The sequence below is a fragment of the Pelobates fuscus genome, chromosome 1 (genome assembly GCF_036172605.1).
Source record: "Pelobates fuscus isolate aPelFus1 chromosome 1, aPelFus1.pri, whole genome shotgun sequence".
Taxonomy (NCBI): Eukaryota; Metazoa; Chordata; class Amphibia; order Anura; family Pelobatidae; genus Pelobates; species Pelobates fuscus.
Genome location: NC_086317.1, coordinates 197895678 through 197912853, shown reverse-complemented (window position 1 = coordinate 197912853; position 17176 = coordinate 197895678).

Here is a 17176-nt window from a genome sequence, read left to right as displayed (position 1 = left end):
CTCTTGGGGGCTCGAATTCCTGGATAAGGAATTCAAGGGGCATTTATTTTGGTTGGGGGCGGCTACGGACACCGCCAGGCTGGGCGTGCCTGCGCCGATGGTTCAGAGGGCTCGAATGGTGGGAGTCAGGGTGGTGGGTTCCTTGGGTTCGCCTTGCTGGTCTCTGACTGGATTTATCTCCGCGTTTACGTTCCCCCCCACCCCGGACTGGGGAGGGTGGGGTTTTCGTGGGTAATTTGGGCCAGGAGGCAGGTGCGAGTGGTTGGATCTTCCACCTTCGGCGGCGGAGGTTCGGTGGTCTGGCACCGGATATGTGAAGGGGTGTGGCTCCTCCTCATAGGGGTCAGCTGTCCCGCCTCATGGGGTACCAGGGGTTTTGTCATCCCTGGGTGGAATGACATGGGTCGGTGGCGGTTTAGGACTTGGGTGCTCTTCGATCTGGACATGTTACGCATTATGTTTCTTCCCCGAGGTTCTCAGGGGCTAGGCTGCGCATATCGCCCTTTCCTGTTGACAGTGCGCTCCGCAATGTGAGTGCCCTGGTGCGCTGCCATTGGTCATCAGACTAGAGGGGTTTCTAGGTTTGTCGAGGCCATAACTAAATGACTAAACACATAAATGACAAAATAAATAAATAAAACATAAACACTCTAAGTTCGCCTTTTGGGATTGGCCAAATGTGGCCTAGTTATCTCGAAGGGAGGGGTGCGCTTGCTGGAGGTCGGACTTGGCCTCTGTTGATCTAGCGCTGCAAGAAGTGGTGGAACAGGCCATGGCTGGTTGTGGTGGGGTCCCCCGCTGATTTTAGGCATAAAACAGCGGGGTTGTGGCGGGGGTATGTCCTTGCCAATTGAGTTTGAGGTTACGTTTAAGTATATGGAATGAGATGAAGTTTTTTAAGGTCTCAAACCTCCCCTGCTTCAAAGTTAAACTTTAGGTTGCCTGAGGTCTCGTGCCCATCGAGCGTGGATAAGGTCGGCTGATGGCGGGCATTGGAAGATATATTGTTATGACGAGGGGGGAGGTGAGAGGGAGTGGTGATTAGGAACCACTCTATGTTTATTGGCAAGGACGGTTGGGTCACTGTATAACACTATGTGTGGAGTTATATATGTATATATGTTAATTTATGCTTATTTATGTCTAACGTTTTGGTTACAGAAAAGAAGAGATTTAATAAATAAAGTTATGTTGTGTTATGCAGTAATTTAGTTTGTGATAATAAATGCTGTGGCCTGTTTTCAACCATACTAAGTGGTCTGTCATTACTGGGGGGTTGAATGGGGTTAGATTTTGTTCTAGACTGCTTCGCTTAGCTGTGGTGGAGCTTGTTGGGGCTTCCTGCTTGTTATTTGCTTAAAAAATTGATTAAAGAGTCTGTCCAGCTTAGACTCAATATCCTGCCATGCTTTGCTGGTACCAGGAGGACACGCGGCTGCCGCCATATTGGGAGAGTCGCAGATGAGTATGTCAGGCTGGGCGGCTGTGCTCTGTGCATCCATTAGCTCCAGACAGCCTCTCAGGGGTGGACCAGGATAACCCCAACCGGTCCGAGGGGGGGGTAACGGATCTTCTGCCGGGAAGTAGCTGCTCATGGGCATCCCAGGATCGGGAGATCGGCCGCCTCTCCCGCCCGGTGAGCACCAGGCCACACTTGCCTCGCGGAGGTAAGCAAGACTCTGTCGAGTTGCTGACCGCTATTAAGCATGTCGGGTCGGTCAGGTAGGAGCAACATTGCCGGGTCATCCCCTTCTGGGGTGAAATTCGCTTGTTGATAGCTGCTTAAAGTGAGATATTGAGGGAGCTCACACGAAGTGCGTCTTTCCTCCATGACAGCTAGGCCCCGACCCCCGGAAACTGCATTCTTAGTGAGAGGAGGGACAGTGTAGCTGCTGCTGATTTAATAGGGAAATCGATAGCTAGGCTAGTGTATTCAGTGTCCACTACAGTCCTGAAGGACTCATCTGATATCTGCTGTAAGGACAGTACCCCAAAAAGCCCTTTTTAGGGCTAGAACATCGGTCTGCTTTTTTTTTTTTCTGTGTAATCTAATTGCAGTTGCCTGCATGTGTGTCAGGCTCACAGCGTATACTGTGCCCACTTGCCCAGTGCCACCACTCATATCTGGTGTCACAATAGCTTGCATTTAAAAAAAAAACAAAAAACTTTTTTGACTGTAATATAATAGCAGTCAGTTTCCTTCACACGTGTGCGTTTCAGGGCCTGCCAGGGCACAGTGTCACACCAGTGCAACTCATATCTGGTGTAACAGTAGTGTACATTTAAAAAAAAAATACAGGGGGCTTGTTGTCACCTTTCGGGGACCTTTGGTGTTGTACGTGGCTGGGTGGAGGAAGAGACCTTCAATGACATCAGGGAGGACAAGGAACGGGACATGGCTAGCTTGGTATCCAACCTTGTGCAAATGGGGAGTTTGCGGTTTTGCAAATGGACTGTTTGCGGTTGTTTGCGTTGCGTTAAACGGGGAGTTTGGTCTGTCACTGTGAAGCGGGCGTAACCCTTAAACTACCTGATCGATACAACATCATACCTGATGTTTTAAAGCACGTTATTCCAAACAATTTAGGAATGTTAGGTGATTTATGCCCTTTATGGGTTAAAAACAGACTCTGCATCAACTATATAATTTTCCATGTGAGTTTTGCCGTGGATCCCCCTCCGGCATGCCACAGTCCAGGTGTTAGTCCCCTGGAAAAACTTTTCCATCACTATTGTGGCCAGAAAGAGTCCCTGTGGGTTTTAAAATTCGCCTGCCTATTGAAGTCTATGGCGGTTCGCCCGTTCGCGAACATTTGCGGAAGTTCGAGTTCGCCGTTTGCGAACGGAAAATTTTATGTTCGCGACATCACTACCTGCACATAATCCACCATGTCTTGTTTAAGTGAGGGCCACCAAAACTGTTGAAGGAGACCCTTGTATGTTTTGGTAACCCCTGGATGACCAGCAGTTTTGGCGGTGTGAAATAAAGCTAACAGCTTCTTTCTGTCATTCACTTTCACGTATAAGCTACCTACAGGTGTCTCAGAGGGTGCTTGGGATTGGTAGGCCTTGATACCATCAAGGAAAAGAGACGAAACAACCAAACGGGTAGCAGCTATTATCTTAGTTGTAGGCACAATAGGTTCAGGAGAGGGGGCAATTGACTCCAAAGGTTTGTATTGTCGGGAGATGGCATCAGCTTTGACATTACGGTATCCCGGCCTATATGTGATAATGTACTGAAAGCGTGAAAGAAATAAAGACCATCTGGCCTGACGAGAGGACAACCTTTTAGCATCAGCTATATAGGAGAGATTATTATGATCGGTTATAACCAGAATTTTGTGTCTGGCTCCCTCTAATAATTACCTCCATTCCTTAAAAGCCATCACAATAGCTAATAGTTCTCTGTTCCCGACGTCGTAATTCTTTTCAGAATCAGACAGCCTTTTAGAAAAGTAACAACAGGGATGGAGGGGTTCGGTATGCGATCGTCTTTGTGATAGCACCGCTCCTACACCTGATTCAGAAGCGTCAACTTCCATAACAAAGGGAAGGGAAGGATTAGGATGGTGTAGCACAGGGGCAGTGGCAAATGCCTTTTTGAGAGTCTCGAAAGCTTCAACGGCTTCAGGAGTCCAAACCCTGGGAGGCAAACCGTTTTTAGTCAGTTTCGTGATTGGAGAAATAGTTGATGAAAAGTTTTTAATAAACCTCCGATAATAATTGTCAAACCCTATAAACCGCTGTATAGTCTTAAGTCCTTGGGGAAGAGGCCAAGACAGTATGACTTCTAATTTAGAAGGATCCATGCCGAATCCCTGTTCAGAAATGACATACCCTAGGAATTGTACAGATTTTTGGTTGAATAAACATTTCTTTAGCTTGCAATAAAGACTTGCAATAATGAAGCCCATGGAACAACGCAGTGGGAGGAGTGGGCCTTGACAGAGCCAGGGAGTGGGCAGGTGCTAGTGTTTGGGGGTTGGGTTAGGGTAATGGTGCTTGGGGGTGGAGACAGGGAATATAAAAGAGCAGCCATTTTAGAATAGGGGCCATTTTAACCAGAGCCTCTCTTACCTGTAAATTGTGTCAGGTCGGCGAGGTTCTTTTCTTTCTCGTTTCTGCAGGATTATGGCGTCGTTAGAAGAGATCCTGGATGGCGTTCGGGCAGCTGTGAAGGACCGAGGGCTGGATCGGCTTCATCAGCAGTTGGGGGCTTCCGGGCCTGCTCCCGCGGTACCGGCCCGTCGACCGACGAGGAGGACAAGACCACCCCAGCGTTTGAGCCCGGGCGCCGGGCCCGCAGCACGGTTGAGGAGGAGCCCTTCAGCGGGACGTGAAATGACCGACGGTCCGGGTGAAGCCCGGTCAGCAGAGCCAGGCAGGCGCACGGCTCGCTCCGGCGGGCGCGGTGGCGGCCTGGCAAGGACGGCCGTGCAGCGCTCTGTGGCGGAGGGATACAAGCCACGCGGTTCCGCGGCTAGCAGGAGGAACGGTCCGGGTGGATCTCGGAAGACGGCCGGGACGGCTGGAGGTCATGTGAGCGGCGGCTCGAAGCAGACACATCCCGGTGAGTCAGCCACTAGTGACAGTGCTGGAGGGCAGGGGAGTAATGATGTTGGAGGGTATGTAACGGCCCCTCAGGCGTTAAGGAGAGGCTGGGACAGCGGAGTCATGGCAGGAACGTCTCAGACAGAGGCAGGACAGGGAGACAGCTGCAGGGACAGGGGGAATTCGCAGGAAGCAAGTGGGTCCGGGCACACGGCAATCTGACAGGATAGCGATGCTGAATCTGGAATAGGGCGGACGGCCGAAGAGAGGCCAGGCTCAGCACTGACAGATGGGAGGCGGAGTGCTCCTCCATTTCAGTCAGTTAAGGATGGCAGCGGTAGGCGAGAGGGCCCATCTGGCCGCTCTCAGGGGCAGCTTCATGACATGGAGGCCGCAGAGAGCGGGTGGGGTGAAGAACGGCGCTTCTCTAGCGTCAGGCGCAGCGGCACGAGGAGCAGGACAGGGAGTTCAGGAAGCAGGGAAAGGTCCCCAGCGCGGAGCGGGTGCAGCGTAGCAGGCTCCTGTTGCAGGAGGCGCAATTCCAGGGATGGCGAAAGGAGGAGTCAGCGTGGAAGATCAGGTTCACCAGAAGGGAGGTTCAGTGATCGGAGGAGGGGACCACCTCGCGAGGGCAGTCGCCCTGCGAGACGGAGCGTTGCTAAGGATGACTGGGAGGAACGTAGGGAGGAAAGGCGGGTAAGGACGGCTAAGGACAGACTACCCAGATTTCCTTCTCCCTACAGGTCCCGGAGCAATACACCTACGGTCTCGAGGCGAGTCCAGGCGGATGGGAGTCGGCGTCAATGGGATTCTCCGGTGCCTGGAAAGGTGGACGGAAGGACGGCGCCTCTGCAGCCAGAGGTTCGAGCGGTGAGTTCCCACACACACACGACACCCTGATCAGTTGTTAAGTGATTTAAGAACATTTTTCGAGTCTTGGTCTGGGACAGAGGGGTCGCCTGCGCAATTCGGGAAGGTGTGGGCACAAGAGAGTAGTCGGGATCCGGCGGCTGGGCTCGGGGGGACGCGATTGTCCGCGCCCGGCGGAGGTGAGTTAAGCGCCGCGGCTGAGTCATCGGGGTTAGAAGGAGGGGGCGAGGAACGTGAAGTAGGTGATGTCCCGGATGCGGCGCGGCAAAACGTGCACGTGTCCTTCGCGGGCCCCCTCGGATGTCATTTAAAGGCGGAGGTGAAGGATAAGATATGGAAAGGTGAGTTTGTGGAGATATTTTCCCTCCTTCCCCTAGAGGAGTTCTTGGACTTGAAGGAAGAGGATAAGAAGGATGCAAAAAAAGAGGAGGAGGAAAAAAGGCGGAGGTATCGCAAGATACCAAAGACTTTCGGGAATTGGTTGAGGGCCTTCTGCATTTTGGCTAGTGTCATCGGGGAGAAGGCTCCGGGGCGTTGCTCAGAACTCTTTTGTTATTTAGATGGGATAGGAGACGCGTACCGAGCCTACGGAGGCTTGGCTTGGTGGAGGTACGACGAACAGTTTCGTCAGCGGCTAGCGGCGAATGCAAGCATGCGGTGGGACCAAATGGACCTGCCGTTATGGATGCGCCTTATGATGGCCCAGAAGGCGGCGCCCTTTCCCGGGGCAGCCGGCGCGGCCACAGGGGCCGGGTCGGCTGGGCAAAAGAAGGGTTTCTGCTGGATGTACAACGAGGGACATTGTAAATGGGGAAATACTTGCAGGTTCCGGCACGAATGTTCCGGCTGCGGGGGGACTCACGGTGTCAACCGTTGTTTCAAAAAGGGCAAGACTGGTGGGGGAGGAGGGTCCGCGGGGGCGGCAGCTCCCGCAACTTCAGCTGGGAGTGTCTCCGGTGAGAATAGACGTGATGTTGCCTTGGCTAAATGATTGGGTCCAGGAATTTGGGATGGGGACGTTGCCTTTTTTCTGCCACTAATTTTGTCTCTTTTCAGGTTTGGAAGTTTGGTTGCTGGGCCACTCGTACGTGTACTGGGCGGAGAAGAGAGCCGCAGTTCGCAGAAGCGGATCACAGCTGGGCTTTCCATTGGAACGAGTGACTCTATATTGGTTTGGTTTTAGGGGCGCTAGTTGGCAGAGTTTATGCAGTTTTTTGTTTCAAAAAGTGGTTGGTGGGTCGGTCCCGGATGTGGTGTTGGTCCACGGAGGGGGGAACGACTTAGGTGGGATTCCCCAAAGGGAGTTGGTGAGGAGGATGAAAAGGGATGTGGATCGGCTGAGGGAGCTGGTTCCTGGCGTGGTGGTGGTGTGGTCCGAGATGGTTCCGCGCTTTGCGTGGCGGCACGCCAGGGATCCGGCTGCAATAGCTCGATCAAGGGGTAAGGTTAATAAGATTATGGCAGTTTTTATTAGACGATCTGGGGGCGTAGTGGTGCGTCACAGAGAGTTGGAGGGCATGTTACCTGGGTATTTTAGGAGGGACGGTGTACACCTGTCGGACGTGGGGAATGATCTGTTGAACCTAGGCTTTCACGAAGGTATAGAACAGGCCCTGTTTAGGTGTGGTGGGGGTCGCACATGCGCTTAAGGAGGTCAAGCTATGTGCTGTGGCGGAACAGGGCGTTGTTAAAATTGGAATTTGGCGTGGAGTTTGAACTGGACAGGCCGAGGTGTAGGCCTGATGGAATTAAGGACTGGTTGGTTCTAGCTCTTCAGTGGCGACGAACCTGGGGGTGTAGGGGTGTCTGAGGTACACCCCTACAGTTAACGGTATGATGTGGGGCCTCTTTGGTAGGCCGTGTTTCAAGTGAATTGTTATTTGGTTATTTATTGTTTAATTGGTAGGGTCATTGTCAGGGGGACTGTGTGAGGGGTATAGTAACTTAATGTATAGTTGGACAATGACCCTAATTTATGTTAATTATGTTAATTTATGATAATTTAAGGAATAATTTAATTAATAGTTTAATTAATAAAAGCTGTGGACTTTATACTCCAACAGAATTAACTGTGTCCGTGTCTTATTTAGTATAAGGTTATAGTACTTGACGAGTAACGTCTGTGCAAAAGTTTTTAGCACATGCCGAATAACGTCTGTGCAAATGTCAAGACCTTGCAATAACGACCATTTCTTTAGCTTGCAATAAAGATCTGTATATTTTTTTTTCTTTTTGGAGGGTGCAACATAAAGATTAGAACTTTGAGCTCTTAAAGATAAGGCTATAGAATTGCTAAATATATATATATATATATATAAGCAAAAAATAAAAAATAAAAATGCACTCACAGGTCTTCGTGTTGTAGAAAAACTGGTGCTTTATTAATTCATATGTAGTGTACAAAAATCAATCGACGTTTCGACCCTGCCGGGTCTTTTTCAAGATCACAGAATACATAACAATAAAGTGTTTATATATTAAATACAAATCTAAGTGAATATGCACTTACCCAATGGTGAAGCGAAGAGGAGTGTGTATGCCCGTTAGAACCCGGAAGTGATTGGAAGCCGCACAGAACGTCACGTGATCGAGACGTCGGACGGAGGAAAAGTGGTTGCCGAGGCAACAGTACACAAAGAAGAAAATCTCATACCGAGAACAAGTGAATCACTATGGGGAAAGAAGTGGGTAGTATAAACTACCAATGGAGTGTGAATAGCCCAGATGTCAGGAAAAGGCTCAAGTGAACAAGCAGCCAATGCTGTGAAATGACATGTGGGATCCTAATAACACACAAGTGAAAAAGTGTAGGCAAACAAAAAAAGGCAAACTGTGAATAAAATCGAAATCCTGACATCATAAGTTAAAATCAAAGCAGAGAACAAAACATATTCATAGAATGCTATATACATATTTTTTTCAAGAAAACTTTATCTTATATGTAATATACACTAGAGCATAGTATATTAATAGTGTGATAATCTGGTACTAGAAAATATGTCATAATCTCCAAGCATAACACGGACTTACTCTAATAGAAATACACCTTGAGTAAATATGCTAACTAGAGGGCTTGAAGAATAAATGGGACAACATATTTGATATAGAACCAACTGCGCAATGTGTTATCAGGGATGACGTATCAGAGGAAAAAATAAATAAATAAACAGAAATAAATAAATAAATGAGTGAATAAACACCGCTTATAGATAAAACTAACGTTATATCATCAAATATAAACAAACAACTCACTATCTATGACGGGTCCAAGATTGGATCTGTCATGCAGAATAGCAACATAGTGACTATAGCGTATGGTTACTACATACAAATGAAACGCTTATGATAAACGAAAAAATAAAAAATAAATAAAAAATAAAAAGTGAAGAATCTAGTGCTAATGAGAACTAAAGTTATATCATCAAATGAAATCAAACAAATCTCTATATGTAGATGATCTAAAATTGGGTCTATTATACAGGATCGTGACTGTAGTGTATGATTGCTGCATACATATCAAACGCCAAAGGTAAAGGGAAAAACAACTACTGTCCATACACCACTAATTATCATTGGCCATATTGAAATGCCTTGGAAATAATAAAATAATACTTGCAGCATATGATTGCTACCTACATCTAAAAAACGAAAAAGGAATAAAGAAATAAATAATGAGATGATAACTATGGCGTATGACTGCTACATACTTCTAAAAAAAAGAAAGAATGTTATCCATGCAAACGCCAATAATTGTCATAGGGCATATAGTAATAATAACTGTAAAAAATAGATGAACAAAATAATAATACTAGATGGAATTAAAGGAATCTTGATGGTGCAAACAAAAACCGACTGATTGCATCTAATAGAACTATACTAATGACAATTAATAAATAGATGAACAAAATAATAATCACCACGAATATATAGATATACTCTGTAAGAGCATTATATAGATGTGAAAATGTAGTCACAAGAACATTGAATATACAATGTTTTAATTTAATCCTTTAGGTGTGACCATGTCCAAATAGTGGATCCAATAGGCTTCTCTCTGTAGAGGGATTTTAGATCGATCACCACCTCGGTCCAGAGGAGGTACGTGATCAATGCCAATACATTTGAGCGTGGGAAGGTGATGTTGCATAGCCAAAAAATGTTTGGCCACTGGTTTTTCCGTTGTTTGGTCTCGATATGCCGTCATTATCCCGGATCGATGTCCCCTCATCCTGTCACGTAATGTGAGGTCTGTCTTCCCGACATACGATAGTCCACATGGACAAGTCACCATATAGATGACATGATCTGTCGTACAAGTAATGTAATGGTTAATCGGTATCCGTTTGCCCGTATGTGGGTGGGCAAAAGAAGTACTGGTCAGCATATGGCTACAGGTCACACATCCAGTGCACTTGAAGCAGCCCTTCTTTTTAATCCATGTTTTCTTTGTATAACATTGTGTGGGGTCATTGCGAACTAGTAAGTCCCTCAGATTGCGGTTTCTTTTGTAACTGATCATAGGACGTTGTTGGAAGATCGAAGGAAGATTCTTATCAGCTTGTATTACATCCCAGTGTCTGTGTATAGTGTTTTTTATTTTTGTAGTTGCTGTATGGTAGGTCATGGGGAGAAACAATTGAGTCTTCGTGGTTTTGGTGTTGGCACTAGAGTCAAGACATTCTCTGGCTCTTTGTTCAGCAATCTCTAATGTATGGGGGGCATAACCCCTGTCAATGAAACGTTGTTTCATTTCTGCCAGCTGAACATTCATATGAGAAATATCACTGTTGTAGCGTAGAACTCTGAGATAGGCAGAGAGTCTTTAAGATGTTGGGGGTGAAAACTGGTGGCTGATAGAATAGTGTTTCTGTCCGTATCTTTGCGATGTAAAGTATAGCCGATTTCACCAGTTTTTTTGTACAGTAAGACATCCAAAAAATGGATTTGATCACAATTGTGATTGAGAGTAAATTTTATAGTAGTGGGTAACGTGTTTAGTTGTTGAACCATTTCTTCCAATTCCTGGTGTGTAGTAGTCCAAAGGAGAAGGATGTCATCCACAAATCTGAAATACTTCAGTATTTTGTTTGCATATGTGGAAAAAATGTATTGTTGTTCAAACCATGACATGGAGATGTTAGCATGTGATGGAGCCATGGCCGTCCCCATAGCAGTCCCAGATATTTGCAAATAAAAATTGCCCTCAAATTTAAAATAATTGCAAGAAAGTGCAATAGTAAGTAATTCCAAAATAAATTCAATTGGGGGGCCTTTGTACGCTGTACATTTAGACAAGGTAATGTGGACAGCTTCAATACCTTCTGCTTGTGGTATTGCCATGTATAGATTCTGAACGTCCAGAGTAGCAAACATAAATTTGCGTTGTATATCCTGACCAAGTTCTCTAAGTTGGCTTAGGAGATCCTGGGTGTCTTCGAGGCAAAATGGTAACTCTTTGACGCAGTCCTGTAGATAATAATCCACATATTTAGCAATAGGTTCTAGCAGACCACCCCTGCTTGTTCACTTGAGCCTTTTCCTGACATCTGGGCTATTCACACTCCATTGGTAGTTTATACTACCCACTTCTTTCCCCATAGTGATTCACTTGTTCTCGGTATGAGATTTTCTTCTTTGTGTACTGTTGCCTCGGCAACCACTTTTCCTCCGTCCGACGTCTCGATCACGTGACGTTCTGTGCGGCTTCCAATCACTTCCGGGTTCTAACGGGCATACACACTCCTCTTCACTTCACCATTGGGTAAGTGCATATTCACTTAGATTTGTATTTAATATATAAACACTTTATTGTTATGTATTCTGTGATCTTGAAAAAGACCCGGCAGGGTCGAAACGTCGATTGATTTTTGTACACTACATATGAATTAATAAAGCACCAGTTTTTCTACAACACGAAGACCTGTGAGTGCATTTTGATTTTTTACTTATATATTTGACGCCAGCGATTTGCACCCATGCATGTGAGACATAGAGATATATTTTTTTTGGAGGAGAGTGCCAAGCTTTCACCTGTATGTATAGATCACAAATCTTGTTTTTATTTATGTATAAAGGGAGTCTCTAACTTAGACACAATTAATTATTAAGGTCTGAAAGCTTCACTTGCAAAGTTTCACTCGTATAGTTGATAGTAAAAACATAAAAAATAAACACAAGGAAAGTTTGATGGGATAATAATTTATTAAAGGTTATACAATTAGAAAAACATAGACACTAATATAAAATGGGCTTAAAATTTAGAATAATCTAATAGTCTAATAAACACTATTTTCGCACAGTTAAAATGAACTAAATAGACTCACATTTTAGTAAAATATAATAAGACTAAATATATATGTAATTGCAACTATGGTAAACACTGATAAAATGTTTTAATCTTTGTTGATGCACGCAAAAATACTATAAGATGAAAGGATATTTAAAGATAAAGTGGGGCACACTGTGCTTAATTTTTTTTTTGTGATAAGGGGGTAAGAATTCCAAATAGTATCATCTCATTCTGGACATACCTTCTTAGTGTCTGAAATTAAAGACACAGTAAAGACTGATTCCCTAAATGAAAATTTATAGTCTTTGTGCTAAAAAAGGAGGATTTCCTCCAATGATTTTAAATGTATGTTTTTTTGTGTTATTATGTGTATGTTTCTGCAACAATAAGGAAAGACACTAGAGATTATGGGGTAGAGAAGGATGCAAAGATGATCAGAGAAATATTATGATAAAAATTCTCACACTTAATGTTCAAGGTATGAATACTATAGCAAAAAGAGCTCTATTATATAAATATTTGAGTGAAAAGCAATTAGATTTAATATTTTTTACAGGAAACCCACTGGAGGCAAATAGATAAACAAAATTGGGGAGGAAAAAGATTCCCGCTTATAATACATGCTTCTAATAAAGATAAAAAAAAAAAAAATGGAGTTGCTATAGTATTTGGAGAGGAAAAAAAAAAAAAGCGATGTTGAAATAATTCATCAAGTACAAGAGGTCAAAGGTAGATTTTTGGTGATAATATGCAAAATTGACTCCATTCTTTTTACACTCTGTAACGTGTATCTTCCAAATTATTCACCAGCTTCCTACTTGTAATACTGTATTAGAAAAAAATAGATGAAATTAAAGTGGGAAATTTAATATTAGCAGGTGATTTCAATGTGGTATTGGATCCACAGATAGATAAAAGAAAAATTATGAAAGGAAATAAATTAAACCAAATGGTGATGAAACAAGCTAAAGCTTTAAGGAAGATTAAAAATGAATATAATTTGACATTTGGAGAATTTATAACCCTAATGAAAGGGACTATACGCATTTTTCGAAAGTTAATTTCTCCTACTCTAGATTAGACATGATTTGGGTAGATCCAAGTCTTATTGATATGATTAAAAAAAAAATAAACATCAATGAAGTAGTATGGACGGATCATAGTGGAGTGTTATGTGAAATAGGCGTTTGTAAAGTTAAGAGAGAAACATATACCTGGCGCTTAAGTGATAGTTTGCTTTGTTCTGAAATAAATAAAATTTACATAGAAAATAATATAAAATATTTTAAAGAAAATATTTCAGAAAATATTGATCCACCCACTTTGTGGTGCGCCTTTAAGGCTGTAATAAGGGGTAATTTTATTAAGTTACAAAGTCAAGTTGACAAAAATATCACTATCTTATTTACATACTAAATTAAGAAATCTGATTCAAATTAATAAACAATCTCCGTTCCCTGATAACTACGAGAAAATCTCAATAGTGAAGAAAATATAAAGCAAAAATTAATAGAAATAACTGTTAGAGGCATGGATAGATTAAAATTAAAATATTATTCTAAAGGGAATGGAGCTGATAAAATGCTATCCCAAAAACTTAGAAAACAAAAGGGACAGAATAGAGTGGAGAAACTAATAAAAAATAAATAACTAATAAATAATGGAAAAATAGCAACAACTCCTAAAGAAATAGGACAATATTTCAATGAATTTTATAGCAATTTATATAATATACCTCAAACTTCTACAGATGAAAATCCTGAAATATATTTAGAAAGTATAAATGAGTTTCAGTTAACAGTATCAGACAATGAACTATTAAATAAGGCCATAACTATGGATGAGATTATGAAAGATATAAATGAGCTAGAAAGATCAAAAACACCAGGTCCATATGGGTATAGCAATATAAAACATTTAAAGAATTGCTTTGTCCCCATTTGATAAATGCTTTCAATACAGCTGCAAATAGAGGATTTCTCCCAGCAGAGATGTTGAAAGCTAATATTTTGCCAATCTTAAAAAATGATAAAAACCCTACCGATGTCAAAAACTATCACCCAATATCTTTGATAGACATAGATACTAAGTTATATGCTTCAGTTTTGGCCGCTAGAATAAATAAACTTCTTCCACTAATTATTCATAGAGATGAACTAGGATATGTTCCAGGCAGAAATTCTTATACAAGTACAAGAAGAATTATAAACATCTTAGATGATACAAACAGAAATAGGATTCCAGTCTTGGCTCTGTCAATTGATGCTGAAAAAGCATTTGACAGAGTCAGCTGGAAATACCTAGAAGCTGTTTTATCACATTATGTTTTTGAAGGCTGGATTAAGAAAGTCATTATGGCTCTCTATGTAAATCCAGTTGCATGTACTATAGGACCTAATATTACTGCCCCATGGTTCCAACATAAAAATGGAACACGGCAGGGGTGTCCGCTTTCACCATTACTTTACTTATTGTCTATTGAGCCACTAGCCAAAAATATTAGAAATAATAAAAAGATCAACGGCTATAAAATAATGGATGAAGATCAAAACATCAGTCTATATGTTGATGATATTTTAATCACTATGACTAATCCTCATTAGTTCATTGGAGTTTATTATGCAGGAAATTGCCCGGTATAGTCATATCAAACTATAAATGAAATGTAAATAAATCTATGATTTTAGATCTCAATCTTGATAAGAAAATGCAACAAGAAATTAAGAACAGATATGACTTTATTTGGGTTAAAGATAGTATGGATTACCTAGGAATTAAAATTACCAGAGAGGTTAACAAAATTATGGAGATAAATTTCTTAGAATTATTACTAAAACTCAGATGGTTAAAAGACCGTAGAAATTTAGAAATCACTTTTTGGGGAAGAATAAATGTGGTTAATTCATATGTAATACCAAAGTGGATGTCATGGGCATGAAGGGGTGCTGCCCAGAGACAGCACTATCCCTTTAAATGTAGGAACCAATTTAGCAAAGAATAAATGCAAGAGACACAATGAATAGTGCAAATAAAGAAATATATATTAAAGAGAATCAAAGTACAAAAAGATAACAAAACATAATATATACAAAGTCACAGAACAAAATGTATAGAACGATTTAGGATAAGCATGAATAGTGCTGGCAGTGAATACTTAAATAGTCCTTTTGTATGAAGGCAGGATTGTGCAGGCACCACTAGTAATAGGTAGGACACAGATCCAAAGATCACAAGGCAGATATACCAGGAAGCAAGACCAGAGGCAAAATAAATGAACCAGGCTGCAGGGTCAGGATCACTGGAAATAAAGCAGAGATCACGGAACCAGGACACAGGATCGGAGGGCACAGCAACGAAGGACACAGGAACAAAGAACAGTATGCAGGATCAAGAAACCAGGGAAACAGGAGACAAGAAACAATGATCTGGCCAGGAGTGAGGGGAGAACCCAAACGAAATAGGTGCTAAACAAGGACCAGGTGAAGTGCTAAATGAAAAGAAATGAGGAACAGTGCCAAACAGAAACAGTGGTGAGTATGAGTACTGCACGAGGGCAAATCAGCTAAGGAGTGGCGTGACAGTACCCCACCCCCCTCAAGGAGCGACTCCTGGCGCTCCAAAACCCCAAGACCCCCCTACGGGTGACAGAAGAAAAACAGGGTCACCCAACCAGTAGAGGAAAACAAGGAGGAGGTTCAGGAGGAATGAGAGGTGGAGAATCCCACGGGAGAAACCAACGAGGCAGAATAGAAACATACGAAAGCAAGGACTGTAGAGTACCATTTAGCATTAGAAGGGCAGACACATAAACAGAAGGTAAAGGCACATACGATAAATACTCTTTACCAGTGACCGACAAATGTGCTAACCCACTAGATCTGGGACTATTGCTGGTAACAGGTGCATCACTCAGAAGTCCTGGGTCTGACTTGGTTTCTGGCTTGTAAGATCCTCGGAACAAAGACTGCGATGCAACTTCAATAGAAGGGAGAACAGTCTCTGCGTAATCTTGGGTAGGTACCACACGAGGAGAATCCCCTGAATTAACGAGTACAGGATCAGGAGCACTCTGCGAGCCCTCCTCCTCAGACCGCAGATATGCATCAAGGAATGGTTCCCCCAATATCTCCGAGCATGGGGCCAGCTGAAGCAGGGATGACTCTCTCTCGAATTGAAATTATTCTGTAACGGCTAGTGATACCTGGTTACAGAAATCATTAGCTTCTTCACTTGTGAGCTCAACTTGAGGTAGTTGTTTACTTGTCGCAGAAGTACTTTCAACAGAAGGCAAGTCTTCTTTTAATACTTGCTGGAGTTTAGATGGTGTGACAGACATCATGGATACTGATATGTCATAGAAGGAGCTTCCTTCATCATGGGAATAGGTACCCCCTTGTTCGGTTTCACTCACTTCTTTTGGTGTTTGGTTAAGCGGCTGATTTGAATAATCTTCGGCGCTTGGTTCAGGTACAAGTGTGGTAGTTGGTGTTTCCTCTTGCAGTAGAGAAATTGTTCTACCAGAGCATGTAACTTGAAGAACGGTATTATACTTGCATAGAACTGTAGAGTCTTCTTCAGACTGTGGTTTCAGAACAAGCCTGGTCTCATTTAGATCCTTTACGTTGGCTTGATCCATCACGGGTTTGTCACGTTGCACCAAGTCTGACTCTTTGTCTTCTTTACTTGGCGACAACTCATTTTTCACAGTTGCGGTTGTGAGAGAGGTGCCAATCTTCGAACCCCCAGAGGTAGAAGGGTTAAAATTGGAATCATCAAGCCTCTCCACATCAAAGTCATGAACTGCCTTCGGCACAATAACCTCTTCTTCCACTGGTTGCTCTGAAGCTTTCACCTTAGGTTTTTCAGCACTCAGACAATGTTTTGAAAGAAGTAGGTCGTTTACCATGTCTCCTACGTGGTGGCTTTTTGGCAGGAGGATCACCAATGGTCCAGCCTTGTCGTCACTTGCATCACCCGGAGCAAATTTTATAGGTGACTCTTTCAGATCAGATACAGTCACCTGGTCAAGGTCACTGGTGATCTCCTCAATAGGCACTGTGAGGGAGGAATTAGTATCTCTGGTTGCAGACTCAGGGGAGTCTGTTTCTGCTTCGTGGCTGGGCAGACTTTGCTTGAGACACTTTCTAACCTGACTTGTACCCTCCTGAACAGTGTCAGAGTCGCTCCTCTTGGTGGTCTGTATCCTCACCCTGGGAATAGGCGAGTGGATCTTACAGAACAGAGACGGTGGGACAAGAGCATAGTGGGTCTCTTGTACTGAGATACTATTAGGAAACTGCGTATTTGTACTCCCTCCAATTTCAGACTGCTCATCCTCCAAAGCCGCTGTGCAAAGAGCACCCAGTTCATCAAAGACCTGGTCCATGAGGGGATCGCCTGTGCTATATAACCCCTCAATATCGTCTTCTGGAAAGCATTCAGCTTTAATTTCATGAGGGAGCT